The sequence below is a fragment of the Coregonus lavaretus genome (genome assembly GCF_964263955.1).
Source record: "Coregonus lavaretus genome assembly, chromosome: 10".
In the NCBI taxonomy this organism is placed as follows: Eukaryota; Metazoa; Chordata; class Actinopteri; order Salmoniformes; family Salmonidae; genus Coregonus; species Coregonus lavaretus.
In genome coordinates, this window is record NC_139997.1 from 34,679,740 (window position 1) to 34,695,197 (window position 15,458).

At 46.4% G+C, this 15,458-nt stretch overlaps 1 long non-coding RNA gene across 1 annotated transcript; it reads right to left on the reverse strand.

Moving 5' to 3' along the window:
* Window positions 1-6,862: 6,862 nt before the first annotated feature.
* LOC311135585 lies at window positions 6,863-14,412 on the reverse strand. Its single transcript, XR_014613791.1, has 3 exons — window positions 13,997-14,412; window positions 9,005-9,180; window positions 6,863-7,575 (listed from the first exon to the last, which is right to left on the reverse strand). It is a non-coding gene; the product is annotated as an uncharacterized lncRNA (long non-coding RNA).
* Between the last annotated feature and the right edge of the window lie 1,046 nt (window positions 14,413-15,458).

Here is a 15,458-nt window from a genome sequence, read left to right on the forward strand (position 1 = left end):
GCGATATTTAAAAAAACATATATATATATATTTTACTCATATTTAACCCTTTTTGGGAGTAGGCACAAGACTACATACTTTCATTTCTTTTACCGGTACCGGTTACCTTCAGATGAGTCATGTGACACTTGTGGGAGTAGTAGAGCAAAGCAGAGAACACCATCGTGTTCGTGAGAATCTCCCCTTTCCACAGTGGGGTCCCATTAGTAGCCCAAACTGTTCGGACGCTACCAAACAGAAGTTGGCACATCAATGGTACAGACTACAGATGAGTCTCCTGACACTTGTGGGGGTCGTAGAGAAAAACATGGTTCGGACGCTACAGACGTTTTCTCGAGAAGACCGATTTTCAGGATGTCTCATGGTCTAACAAACAAAAAAACTAATGCAGATGCAGAAGTGCGACATCGGCGGATGCGGTGGAATGAGATGCATCCAACGAAAAAAAACAGATACAGTTGAAGTCGGAAGTTTACATACACCTAGGTTGGAGTCATTGCTGCCTCTCTAACCTGGTGGTCCCTGCACGCACGACCCACGTGGAGTTCCAGGTCTCCGGCAGCCTCTGGAACTGCCGTTCTGCGGCCAACAAGGCAGAGTTCATCTCAGCCTATGCTACCCTCCAGTCCCTCAACTTGTTGGCGCTGACGGAAACATGGATTACCACTGAAAACACTGCTACTCCTACTGCTCTCTCCTCGTCTGGCCATGTGTTCTCGCATACCCCGAGAGCATCTGGTCAGCGGGGTGGTGGCACAGGAATCCTCATCTCTCCCAAGTGGACATTCTCTCTTTTTCCCCTGACCCATCTGTCTATCTCCTCATTTGAATTCCATGCTGTCACAGTCACTAGCCCATTCAAGCTTAACATCCTTGTCGTTTATCGCCCTCCAGGTTCCCTTGGAGAGTTCATCAATGAGCTTGACGCCTTGATAAGTTCCTTTCCTGAGGATGGCTCACCCCTCACAGTTCTGGGTGACTTCAACCTCCCTACGTCTACCTTTGACTAATTTCTCTCTGCCTCCTTCTTTCCACTCCTCTCCTCTTTTGACCTCACCCTCTCACCGTCCCCCCCTACTCACAAGGCAGGCAATACGCTTGACCTCATCTTTACTAGATGCTGTTCTTCTACTAATCTCACTGCAACTCCCCTCCATGTCTCCGACCACTACTTTGTATCCTTTTCTCTCTCGCTCTCCTCCAACACTTCTCACTCTGCCCCTACTCAGATGGTAATGCGCCGTCGCAACCTTCGCTCTCTCTCCTCTTCACTCTGCTCAATCCTTCTCCCTCCAATCTCCTGATTCTGCCTCCTCAACCCTCCTCTCCTCCCTTTCTGCATCCTTTGACACTCTATGTCCCCTATCCTCCCGGTCCTCCCCTCCTGCTCCGTGGCTTGACGACTCATTGCGAGGTCACAGAACAGGGCTCAGGGCAGCCGAGCAGAAATGGAGGAAAACTAGACTCCCTGCGGACCTGGCATCTTTTCACTCCCTCCTCTACATTTTCTTAATCTGTTTCTGCTGCTAAAGCCACTTTCTACCACTCTAAATTCCAAGCATCTGCCTCTAACCCTAGGAAGCTCTTTGCCACCTTCTCCTCCTTGCTGAATCCTCCTCCCCCTCTCCTCCCTCTCTGTGGATGACTTCGTCAACCATTTTGAAAAGAAGGTTGACGACATCTGATCCTCGTTTGTGAAGTCAAATGACACTGCTGGTCCTGCTCACACTGCCCTACCCTATGCTCTGACTTATTTCTCCTCTCTCTTTCCAGATGAAATCTTGCGACTTGTGATGGCCGGCCGCCCCACAACCTGCCCGCTTGACCCTATCCCCTCCTCTCTTCTCCAGACCATCTCCGGTGACCTTCTCCCTTACCTCACCTCGCTCATCAACTCATCCTTGACTGCTGGCTATGTCCCTTCCGTCTTCAAGAGAGCGAGAGTTGCACCCCTTCTCAAAAAACCAACACTCGATCCCTCTGATGTCAACAACTACAGACCAGTATCCCTTCTTTCTTTTCTCTCCAAAACTCTTGAGCATGCCGTCTTTAGCCAACTCTCTTGCCATCTCTCTCAGAATGACCTTCTTGATCCAAACCAGTCAGGTTTCAAGACTGGTCATTCAACTGAGCCTGCTCTTCTCTGTGTCACAGAGGCTCTCCGCACTGCTAAAGCTAACTCTCTCTCCTATGCTCTTGTCCTTCTAGACCTGTCTGCTGCCTTTGATACTGTGAACCATCAGATCCTCCTCTCCACCCTCTCCGAGTTGGGCATCTCCGGCGCGGCTCACTCTTGGATTGCGTCCTACCTGACCGGTCGCTCCTACCAAGTGGCGTGGCGAGAATCTGTCTCCGCACTACGTGCTCTCACCACTGGTGTCCCCCAGGGCTCAGTTCTAGGCCCTCTCCTATTCACGCTATACACCAAGTCACTTGGCTCTGTCATATCCTCACATGGCCTCTCCTATCATTGCTACGCAGACGACACACAACTAATCTTCTCCTTTCCCCCTTCTGATAACCAGGTGTCGAATCGCATCTCTGCATGTCTGGCAGACATATCAGTGTGGATGACGGATCACCACCTCAAGCTGAACCTCGGCAAGACGGAGCTGCTCTTCCTCCCGGGGAAGGACTGCCTGTTCCATGATCTCGCCATCACGGTTGACAACTCCGTTGTGTCCTCCTCCCAGAGTGCGAAGAGCCTTAGCGTGACCCTGGACAACACCCTGTCGTTCTCCGCTAACATCAAGGCGGTGACCCAATCCTGTAGGTTCATGCTCTACAACATTCGGAGAGTACGACCCTGCCTTACACAGGAAGCGGCACAGGTCCTAATCCAGGCACTTGTCATCTCCCGTCTGGATTACTGCAACTCGCTGTTGGCTGGGCTCCCTGCCTGTGCCATTAAACCCCTACAACTGATCCAGAATGCCGCAGCCCGTCTGGTGTTCAACCTTCCCAAGTTCTCTCACATCACCCCGCTCCTCCGCACACTCCACTGGCTTCCAGTTGAAGCTCGCATCTGCTACAAGACCATGGTACTTGCCTACAGAGCTGTGAGGGGAACGGCACCTCCGTACCTTCAGGCTCTGATCAGTCCCTACACCCAAACGAGGGCATTGCGTTCATCCACCTCTGGCCTGCTGGCCCCCCTACCTCTGCGGAAGCACAGTTCCCGCTCAGCCCAGTCAAAACTGTTCGCTGCTCTGACACCCCAATGGTGGAACAAGCTCCCTCACCACGCCAGGACAGCGGAGTCACTCACCACCTTCCGGAGACACTTGAAACCCCACCTCTTTAAGGAATACCTGGGATAGGATAAAGTAATCCTTCTACCCCCCTTACCCCACCCCAAAGAAAGAAAAAAATAAAATAAAAATAAAAACATATTGTAAAGTGGTTATCCACTCACTGGCTATAAGGTGAATGCACCAATTTGTAAGTCGCTCTGGATAAGAGCATCTGCTAAATGACGTAAATGTAAAAGTCATTAAAAATCGTTTTTCAACGACTCCACACATTTCTTGTTAACAAACTATAGTTTTGGCAAGTCGGTTAGGACATCTACTTTGTGCATGACACAAGTAATTTTTCCAACAATTGTTAACAGACAGATTATTTCACTTATAATTCACTGTATCACAATTTCAGTGGGTCAGACGTTTACATACACTAAGTTGACTGTGCCTTTAAACAGCTTGGAAAATTCCAGAAAATTATGTCATGACTTTAGAAGCTTCTGATAGGCTAATTGACATCATTTGAGTCAATTGGAGGTGTACCTGTGGATGTATTTCAAGGCCTACCTTCAAACTCGGTGCCTCTTTGGTTGACATCATGGGAAAATCGTAGACCTCCACAAGCCTGGTTCACATTCATCTGTACAAACAATATTACGCAAGTATAAACACCATGGGACCCCGCAGCCGTCATACCGCTCAGGAAGGAGACGCATTCTGTCTCCTAGAGATGAACGTACTTTTGTGCAAAAAGTGAAAATCAATCCCAGAACAGTAAAGGACCTTGTGAAGATGCTGGAGGAAACAGGTACAAAAGTATCTACAGTGGGGGAAAAAAGTATTTAGTCAGCCATCAATTGTGCAAGTTCTCCCACTTAAAAAGATGAGAGAGGCCTGTAATTTTCATCATAGGTACACGTCAACTATGACAGACAAAATTAGATTTTTTTCTCTCCAGAAAATCACATTGTAGGATTTTTTATGAATTTATTTGCAAATTATGGTGTAAAATAAGTATTTGGTCAATAACAAAAGTTTCTCAATACTTGTTATATACCCTTTGTTGGCAATGACACAGGTCAATCACAAGGTTTTCACACACTGTTGCTGGTATTTTGGCCCATTCCTCCATGCAGATCTCCTCTAGAACAGTGATGTTTTGGGGCTGTCGCTGGGCAACACAGACTTTCAACTCCCTCCAAAGATTTTCTATGGGGTTGAGATCTGGAGACTGGCTAGGCCACTCCAGGACCTTGAAATGATTCTTACGAAGCCACTCCTTCGTTGCCCGGGCGGTGTGTTTGGGATCATTGTCATGCTGAAAGACCCAGCCACGTTTCATCTTCAATGCCCTTGCTGATGGAAGGAGGTTTTCACTAAAAATCTCATGATACATGGCCCCATTCATTCTTTCCTTTACACGGATCAGTCGTCCTGGTCCCTTTGCAGAAAAACAGCTCCAAAGCATGATGTTTCCACCCCCATGCTTCACAGTAGGTATGGTGTTCTTTGGATGCAACTCAGCATTATTTGTCCTCCAAACACGACGAGTTGAGTTTTTACCAAAAAGTTCTATTTTGGTTTCATCTGACCATATGACATTCTCCCAATCCTCTTCTGGATCATCCAAATGCACTCTAGCAAACTTCAGACGGGCCTGGACATGTACTGGCTTAAGCAGGGGGACACATCTGGCACTGCAGGATTTGAGTCCCTGGCGGCATAGTGTGTTACTGATGGTAGGCTTTGTTACTTTGGTCCCAGCTCTCTGCAGGTCATTCACTAGGTCCCCCCGTGTTGTTCTGGGATTTTTGCTCACCGTTCTTGTGATCATTTTGACCCCACGGGGTGAGATCTTGCGTGGAGCCCCAGATCGAGGGAGATTATCAGTGGTCTTGTATGTCTTCCATTTCCTAATAATTGCTCCCACAGTTGATTTCTTCAAACCAAGCTGCTTACCTATTGCAGATTCAGTCTTCCCAGCCTGGTGCAGGTCTACAATTTTGTTTCTGGTGTCCGTTGACAGCTCTTTGGTCTTGGCCATAGTGGAGTTTGGAGTGTGACTGTTTGAGGTTGTGGACAGGTGTCTTTTATACTGATAACAAGTTCAAACAGGTGCCATTAATACAGGTAACGAGTGGAGGACAGAGGAGCCTCTTAAAGAAGAAGTTACAGGTCTGTGAGAGCCAGAAATCTTGCTTGTTTGTAGGTGACCAAATACTTATTTTCCACCATAATTTGCAAATAAATTCATTAAAAATCCTACAATGTGATGATGGAAAAAATATTCTCAATTTGTCTGTCATAGTTGACGTGTACCTATGATGAAAATTACAGGCCTCTCATCTTTTTAAGTGGGAGAACTTGCACAATTGGTGGCTGACTAAATACTTCCCCCCCCCCACTGTATATCCACAGTAAAACGAGTCCTATATCGACATAACCTGAAAGGCCGCTCAGCAAGGAAGAAGCCACCGCTCCAAAACCGCCATAAAAAAGCCAGACTACGGTTTGCAACTGCATATGGGGACAAAGATCGTACTTTTTGGAAAAATGTCCTCTGGTCTAATGAAACAAAAATAGAACTGTTTGGCCATAATGACCATCGTTATGTTTGGAGGAAAAAGGGGGTTGCTTGCAAGCCGAAGAACACCATCCCAACCGTGAAGGACGGGGGTGGCCGCATCATGCTGTGGGGGTGCTTTGCTGCAGGAAGGACTGGTGCACTTCACAAAATAGATGGAATCATGAGGAAGGAAAATTATGTGGATATATTGAAGCAACATCTCAAGACATCAGTCAGGAAGTTAAAGCTTGGTCGCAAATGGGTCTTCCAAATGGACAATGACCCCAAGCATACTTCCAAAGTTGAGGCAAAATGGCTTAAGGACAACAAAGTCAAGGTATTGGAGTGGCCATCACAAAGCCCTGACCTCAATCCTATAGAAAATGTGTGGGCAGAACTGAAAAAGCGTGTGCGAGCAAGGAGGCCTACAAACCTGACTCAGTTACACCAGCTCTGTCAGGAGGAATGGGCCAAAATTCACCCAACTTATTGTGGGAAGCTTGTGGAAGGCTACCCGAAACTTTTGACCCAAGTTAAACAATTTAAAGGCAATGCTACCAAATACTAATTGAGTGTATGTAAACTTCTGACCCACTGGGAATGTGATGAAAGAAATAAAAGCTGAAATAAATCATGCTCTCTACTATTATTCTGACATTTCACATTCTTAAAATAAAGTGGTGATCCTAACTGACCTAAGACAGGGAACTTTTACTAGGATTAAATGTCAGGAATTGTGAAAAACTGAGTTTAAATGTATTTGGCTAAGGTGTATGTAAACTTCTGACTTCAACTGTATGTCATAAGTGTTTCCAACACAGGTTTAAAGACAGACCTCACTCTCTCATATTTGACAAAGTCACTTTTTCTCCAGATCTAGTGTTTTATGTTTGTGTTGATTTTATATCTAAGGGAAAGTCATCCAATTCTGGGGTTATATTTTACATGTTGCTTGTAAACTGCTCTGTGTTCATATTTATTTTTACAAAACAGGAGGATGTGTTGTACTTTAGGTTGATAGTATAGTGAGCAGAGCACAGTAGGCAAAACGTTTCAGAAATGTGGGTTTAATGACTACAACACTGAGTAATGGCACTCAAGCTGCTCAATTTGGATTATAGCAGTGTTTCCCAAACTCGATCCTCAGGACCCAAAGGAGTGCACGTTTTGGTTTTTGCCCTAACACACATCTGATTAAAATTATCAAAGCTTGATGATTAGTTGATTATTTTAATCAGCTGTGTAGTGCTAGGGCAAAAACCAAAACGTGCACCCCTTGGGGTCCCGAAGACGGAGTTTGGGAAACCCTGGATTATAGGCACATTTTGTGTGAATTCAAGGCCTTTGGATCTCAAGCCTAATCCTCCTGCACCCTGCTCTCTGCCCCTACTAATTATTGAAGGTCGATTACTGCCATCTGCTGGAATATAAAAATACTGCTGCTGTAATTCATTTCATTACCACTCTTACATTCATACTGTTAATCACAACCATGAAAGCAACATTCACAATGCAAATTAAGGGCATTTCATTAATTTGGACATTTACTAAGTACTTGAAGGGTGTCATTTCCAATACTATCGAGTTGCCAATACTGATTGGCAGGTGAGTGTTGAGCCAATATCTTCTCTGCATCTATCTGCAGACCCAGAGGCATCAGGCAGTTGAACAAGAGTTAGCAAAGTTCAGGATGAGGGGGATAAAGTCGTTGATGTTGTCTGGCAGCGTGGGATTGGTGCCAACAGCAAATCAACTTCCCCTAATATCCTGGAGAGAAAGACAGAGAGCATGTGGCATTGGAGGGATCATTCAAATTACAGTGCATTTGGAAAGTATTCAGACCCCTTGACTTTTTCCAAAAAATTTTACGTTACAGCCTTATTCTAAAATGGATTAAATCAAACATTTTCCTCATCAATCTACACACAATACCCCATAATGACAAAGCGAAAACAGGTTTTCATAAAATTTTGCAAATGTATAAAAAATAAAAATACCTTATTTACATACGTATTCAGACCCTTTGCTATGAGACCCGAAATTGAGCTCAGGTACATCCTGTTTCCATTGATTCAATTGGACATGATTTGGAAAGGCACACAGTGCATGTCAGAGCAAAAACCAAGCCATGAGGTTGAAGGAATTGTCCATAGAGCTCAGAGACAGGATTGTGACGAGGCACATATCTGGGGAAGGGTACCCAAGAATGTCTGCAGCATTGAAGGTCCCCAAGAACACAGTGGCCTCCATCATTCTCAGACTGGGGCGAAGGCTCACCTTCCAACAGGTCAATGACCCTAAGCACACAACCAAGATCACGCAGGAGTGGCTTCGGGACAAGTCTCTGAATGTCCTTGAGGGGCCCAGCCAGAGCCCGGACTTGAACCCGATCGAACATCTCTGGAGAGACCTAAAAATAGCTGTGCAGCGACGCTCATGGGGTGGCAGGTAGCCTGGCGGGTAGGAGCGTTGGGCCAGTAACCAAAAGGTAGCTGGATTGAATCCCCTAGCTGACAAGTAAAAAATATGTCGTTCTGCCCCCGAGCAAGGTAGTTAACCCACTGTTCCCCGGGCGCCGAAGACGTGGATGTTGATTAAGGCAGCCCTCCGCACCTCTCTGATTCAGAGGGGTTGGGTTAAATTCGGAAGACACATTTCAGTTGAATGCATTCAGTTGTACAACTGACTAGCTATCCCCCTTTCCCTTTCCAACCTGACAGAGCTTGAGAGGATCTGCAGAGAAGAATGGGAGAAACTCCCCAAATACAGGTGTGCCAAGCTTGTAGCGTTATACCCAAGACGACTCGAGGCTGTAATTGCTGCCAAAGGTGCTTCAACAAAGTACTGAGTAAAGGATCTGAATACTTATGTAAGTGTGATATTTCCGTTTTTTTATTGATAATACATTTGCAAAAACCTGTCTTTGCTTTGTCATTATGGGGTATTGTGTGCAGATTGATGAGAAAAAATAAATAATTTAATCCAATTTAGAATAAGGCTGTAACATAACAAAATGTGGAAAAAGTCAAGTGGTCGAATACTTTCCGAATGCACTGTATGTGAAAGGGACGCAGTATTCTAACACACAGGTAACAAGTAAATAGCCTGATGTGGCCACCAATTTGGAGGCAAACAATGTTAAAGTGTCTAGGAGTCATCGATAGGGAACACCACACAACATGAGAATGAGACACACCTTGAGAGCATCATGCCAAACAGGAAGTGTAAAGAAGGGGCTTTCCTTGAAAGATGGGGAAAGAGAGGAGGGTCTCAGCTGAGGTCCAAGCATTTTGATATGTTCTGTCCAGTTGCCCCTCAAACAGGTCTGTAGGTGCCATCAACCATCCTACATACAGTATCATAGTGAGTGAACTGTGAGGATAGCAAAGAGAGAGAGAGAAATCAATAATCACTGTTGAACATTCCATTTAAAAATGGTGTAATACTGTTCTAGAGTCAGATTGTCTCAGCACAGTAGGGTACAGCAGGGTTAGAGGATATTGTTATATTGAATGTGTAAGAAATAGCTAGGCAAAAGGGCCAGATAGGTAGCCATTTACAGTAACTGCAGTTCATTTACATTTACATTTACATTTACATTTTAGTCATTTAGCAGACGCTCTTATCCAGAGCGACTTACAGGAGCAATTAGGGTTAAGTGCCTTGCTCAAGGGCACATTAACGTCATTTAGCAGACGCTCTTAGCCAGAGCGACTCGCAAATTGGTGCGTTCACCCTATAGCCAGTGGGATAACCACTTTACAATTTGGGGGGGGGGGGGGGGGGTTAGAAGGAACACTTTATCCTATCCCAGGTATTCCTTAAAGAGGTGGGGTTTCAAATGTCTCCGGAAGGTGGTGAGTGACTCCGCTGTCCTGGCGTCGTGAGGGAGCTTGTTCCACCATTGGGGTGCCAGAGCAGCGAACAGTTTTGACTGGGCTGAGCGGGAGCTATGCTTCCGCAGAGGAAGGGGAGCCAGCAGGCCAGAGGTGGATGAACGCAATGCCCTCGTTTGGGTGTAGGGACTGATCAGAGCCTGAAGGTACAGAGGTGCCGTTCCCCTCACTGCTCCATAGGCAAGCACCATGGTCTTGTAGCGGATGCGAGCTTCAACTGGAAGCCAGTGGAGTGTGCGGAGGAGGGGGGTGACGTGAGAGAACTTGGGAAGGTTGAACACCAGACGGGCTGCGGCATTCTGGATGAGTTGTAGGGGTTTAATGGCACAGGCAGGGAGGCCAGCCAACAGCGAGTTGCAGTAGTCCAGACGGGAGATGACAAGTGCCTGGATTAGGACCTGTGCCGCTTCCTGTGTAAGGCAGGGTCGTACTCTCCGAATGTTGTAGAGCATGAACCTGCAGGAGCGGGTCACCACCTTGATGTTGGCGGAGAACGACAGGGTGTTGTCCAGGGTCACGCCTAGGCTCTTCGCACTCTGGGAGGAGGACACAGCGGAGTTGTCAACCGTGATGGCGAGATCATGGAACGGGCAGTCCTTCCCCGGGAGGAAGAGCAGCTCCGTCTTGCCAGGGTTCAGCTTGAGGTGGTGATCCGTCATCCATACTGATATGTCTGCCAGACATGCAGAGATGCGATTCGCCACCTGGTTATCAGAAGGGGGAAAGGAGAAGATTAGTTGTGTATCGTCAGCGTAGCAATGATAGGAAAGGCCATGTGAGGATATGACAGAGCCAAGTGACTTGGTGTATAGGGAGAAAAGGAGAGGGCCTAGAACTGAGCCCTGGGGGACACCAGTGGTGAGAGCACGTGGTGCGGAGACAGCTTCTCGCCACGCCACTTGGTAGGAGCGACCGGTCAGGTAGGACGCAATCCAGGAGTGAGCCGCGCCGGAGATGCCCAGCTCGGAGAGGGTGGAGAGGAGGATCTGATGGTTCACAGTATCAAAGGCAGCAGACAGGTCTAGAAGGACAAGAGCAGAGGAGAGAGAGTTAGCTTTAGCAGTGCGGAGAGTCTCCGTGACACAGAGAAGAGCAGTCTCAGTTGAATGACCAGTCCTGAAACCTGATTGGTTTGGATCAAGAAGGTCATTCTGAGAGAGATAGCAAGAGAGTTGGCTAAAGACGGCACGCTCAATAGTTTTGGAAAGAAAAGAAAGAAGGGATACTGGTCTGTAGTTGTTGACATCAGTGGGGTCGAGTGTTGTTTTTTTGAGAAGGGGAGCAACTCTCGCTCTCTTGAAGACGGAAGGGACATGGCCAGCGGTCAAGGATGAGTTGATCAGCGAGGTGAGGTAGGGGAGAAGGTCACCGGAGATGGTCTGGAGAAGGGAGGAGGGGATGGGGTCAAGTGGGCAGGTTGTTGGGCGGCCTGCAGTCACAAGTCGCAGGATTTTATCTGGAGAGAGAGGGGAGAAAGAAGTCAAAGCATAGGGTAGGGCAGTGTGAGCAGGACCAGCAGTGTCATTAGACTTAACAAACGAGGATCGGATGTCGTCAACCTTCTTTTCAAAGTGGTTGACGAAGTCATCTACAGAGAGAGAGGAGGGGGGGGGGGGGGGGAGGATTCAGGAGGGAGGAAAATGTGGCAAAGAGCTTCCTAGGGTTAGAGGCAGATGCTTGGAATTTAGAGTGGTAGAAGGTGGCCTTAGCAGCAGAAACAGATGAAGAAAATGTAGAGAGGAGGGAGTGAAAAGATGCCAGGTCGGCAGGGAGTTTAGTTTTCTTCCATTTCCGCTCCGCTGCCCGGAGCTCTGTTCTGTGAGCTCGCAATGAGTCATCAAGCCACGGAGCTGGAGGGGAGGACCGAGCCGGCCGGGAGGATAGGGGACACAGAGAGTCAAAGGATGCAGAAAGGGAGGAAAGGAGGGTTGAGGAGGCAGAATCAGGAGATTGGAGGGAGAAGGATTGAGCAGAGGGAAGAGATGATAGGATGGAAGAGGAGAGAGTAGTGGGAGAGAGAGAGCGAAGGTTGCGGCGGCGCATTACCATCTGTGTAGGGGCAGAGTGAGTAGTGTGGGAGGAGAGTGAGAGAGAAAAGGAAACAAAGTAGTGGTCGGAGACATGGAGGGGAGTTGCAGTGAGATTAGTAGAGGAGCAGCATCTAGTGAAGATGAGGTCAAGCGTATTGCCTGCCTTGTGAGTAGGGGGGGACGGTGAGAGGGTGAGGTCAAAAGAGGAGAGGAGTGGAAAGAAGGAGGCAGAGAGAAATGAGTCAAATGTGGACATAGGGAGGTTGAAATCCCCCAAAACTGTGAGGGGTGAGCCATCCTCAGGGAAGGAACTTATCAAGGCGTCAAGCTCATTGATGAACTCTCCAAGGGAACCTGGAGGGCGATAGATGACAAGGATATTAAGCTTAAATGGGCTAGTGACTGTGACAGCATGGAATTCAAATGAGGAGATAGACAGATGGGTTAGGGGAAAAATTGAGAATGTCCACTTGGGAGAGATGAGGATTCCTGTACCACCACCCCTCTGACCAGATGCTCTCGGGGTATGCGAGAACCCATGGTCAGACGAGGAGAGAGCAGTAGGAGTAGCAGTGTTTTCAGTGGTGATCCATGTTTCCGTCAGCGCCAGGAAGTCGAGGGACTGGAGGTTGGCATAGGCTGGGATGAAGTCAGCTTTGTTGGCAGCAGAACGGCAGTTCCAGAGGCTGCCTGCGACCTGGAACTCCACGTGGGTGGTGCGTGCAGGGACCACCAGGTTAGAGAGGCAGCAGCCACGCGGTGTGGTGCGTTTGTGTAGCCTGTGCAGAGAGGAGAGAACAGGGATAGGCAGAGACATAGTTGACAGGCTGTAGCAAATGGCTACAAAAATGCAGAGGAGATCGGAATGAAATGAGCTAAGCATCTGGGAGCGGAGAGAGCAGGGCCTCCCTCACCAAAAACGTCTACCTCAGAAACTAAAATTGTTTCACTGAACCACCCGAACAAAAACTCTCCCAACTTCCGCCTTTAGAAATCAGAATTGTTGTGAACCACAGCGGTTCAATGTTTAAAGGAATAGACTCAACCCACTTTATTCAGCTAGCCAACTATGACACCATAGCTAACTAGCAAGCTAGCATCCAATAACAATAACACACCGTTTAGCACCAACACTTGGTCACAACAAACCACCAATAGTGTGATAACACACTAAACAGATCATTCGTGTCTGTGTCAAGTTCCTTTCATGACGCAGCAATGATTAGACGTTGGCTAGCTAGGACAAGTATATTGTATTTAGCTACTACCGTACAGTTAGCTGGTCGTGTTGGGTAGCTAGCAATGGCCACTGTGTTGACTTTGTTTGAAGAACGGCTAGCTAGCTAGCTTCGTGCTACACCCGGCACACAATGGCTATTGTGTTGACTCTGACTCTGTTCGAAAAAACGGCTAGGTAGCTCGCTTCGTGCTACAGCCGGCACTGCCAAGACACAGTAACTACACACAACAACCCACGATGCCTAGCTATGACGCCGTAGCTAACTTGCAAGCTAGCATCCATTAACACACAATTTAGCATCAATACTTGGTTACAACAAACTGCCAAGAGTGTGTTAGCACACTAAACAGATAATTCAAGTCCGTGTCTAGTTCCTTTCATAACGCATAACGCAGCAAAAAATTAAACGTTGGCTAGTACTACATTAACATTGGAACCAGCTCTCCAGCGTTGCTAATCGTTACCAGTAGCTACCCGCTAGCTAGCTAGCCTCGTGCTTCGATACTAACCTACAATTACCTACGGAAACCTACAATAACAACAATACTAACCTATAATAAATACAATACCTAACTACGGCTAACTACCTACCTACGATCTAATACATGGTTAAGCAAAAATTAAACGTTGGCTAGCACTACATTAACATTGGGACCAGCTCTCTAGCGTTGCTAATCGTTACCAGTAGCTACCCGCTAGCTAGCTAGCCTCGTGCTTCGATACTAACCTACAATTACCTACGGAAACCTACAAAAACAACAATACTAACCTATGATAAATACAATACCTAACTACAGCTAACTACCTACCTACGATCTAATACATGGTTAAGCTTTACTCAACACCATATGAGAAGCTTACCTCCTGCTTACCTCCAGCTAGAGAAAAACACGACCTCTCCCGACCTGTATCATCTCACTGTGATCATCTCACAGTTCATTATTAGCCTACTAAGTCAATAAGCACCAGCCAGACAGAAGATCTAGCTAAGTTAGCTACATAAAGTACTGTAGAAATCTCACCTTTCTGCAGCAGTTACCTCTGGCCGGGCTGCTTCAACTTGAAGCATGTTGAGAGAACGTTAACTTACTTCCACTAGCTAGCTACTACTACTATCTAGCATGAGGGACTAACTTACTTCCACTAGCTAGCATGACTATAGCCAATAGCTAGGTGAGGCTAGAAAGCTAGCCAGCCAGCCTGCTAGCTAGCTAGTCAGTTAGCTAGCTTGACAGCAGTAACGTTGGCCGGCTAATGCTAGCTAGCCAGGTAGTGCAAGCCAACTTTGTTCAGTTGTCGTTGAGTTCATTCTATTGCCATGCTAACTTGATGATACTGTAAATTAAGCATTTTAGCGAACATCACTATTTTTATCCTCCTGTCACACAAATGTCTAAGGACACTACAGCTCAATCCAGACTGTAAACACACCCGCTATGCGCAGTGAATATTATATTAGGGGGCGTGTACTTCCAGGTATGAACAAAAATCTAAATCTGATACATTTTCTCGATATTTGTTTTCTGTTATTGGATGTCCAATTTGGAAACCATAAACGAGAAAAATAGTTGATATCCAATTTTCGTTTTGAACTAGAAAAATGATAAAACGATTAATTTCCTCTTCTTTGACCTTGCCGAGATTAAAGGAAATACGAATTATCCATAAACACATTGACCCATTTTGTCGTTATTTGTGTTCTGTTACTCGATGCCCAATTTGGAAACCATAAACGAGAAAACAAGTTCATATCCAATTTTCGTATTGGTCTTCAACTACAAAAATTTTTGTTTGGCCTTGCCGAGATGAAAGGAAATAGTAATTATCCATAAGCACACAGACCCCATCTTGAATTTTATGTGGCATAGTTGTTGACCCCTTGAAACATACATTATACAACTTATATTGGTCATTTTAAGCAATTTATGATTTTTTGTTGGTGGCAGACAAACTAATTTATTCGTTTCTCTTTTAAGCAATTTCCTCTTCCATTTTTGTGGCAGAGTTGCGATGAGTTGGTTATAATTTTGTATTGAGCATACATCTCCATACACCTTCATGCTTTGCTTGTGTGACATAATTCTAAGATTATTGTTTAGTCTACAATGTCATTCATAAATGCTTGTCGGATGTGGCAGGGCTTGAAAACTATTACAGACTACAAAGGGAAGCACAGCCACGAGCTGCCCAGTGACACAAGCCTACCAGACTAGCTAAATCATTTATATGCTCGCTTCGACGCAAGCAACACTGAAGCATGCATGAGAGCATCAGCTGTTCCAGATGATTATGTGATCACGCTCTCTGTAGCCGATGTGAGTAAGACCTTTAAGCAGGTCAACATTCACAAGGCCGCAGGGCCAGACGGATTACCAGGACGTGTACTCCGAGCATGTGCTGACAAACTGGCAAGTGTCTTCACTGACATTTTCAACATGTCCCTGACTGAGTCTGTAAGACCAACATGTTTCAAGCAGACCACCA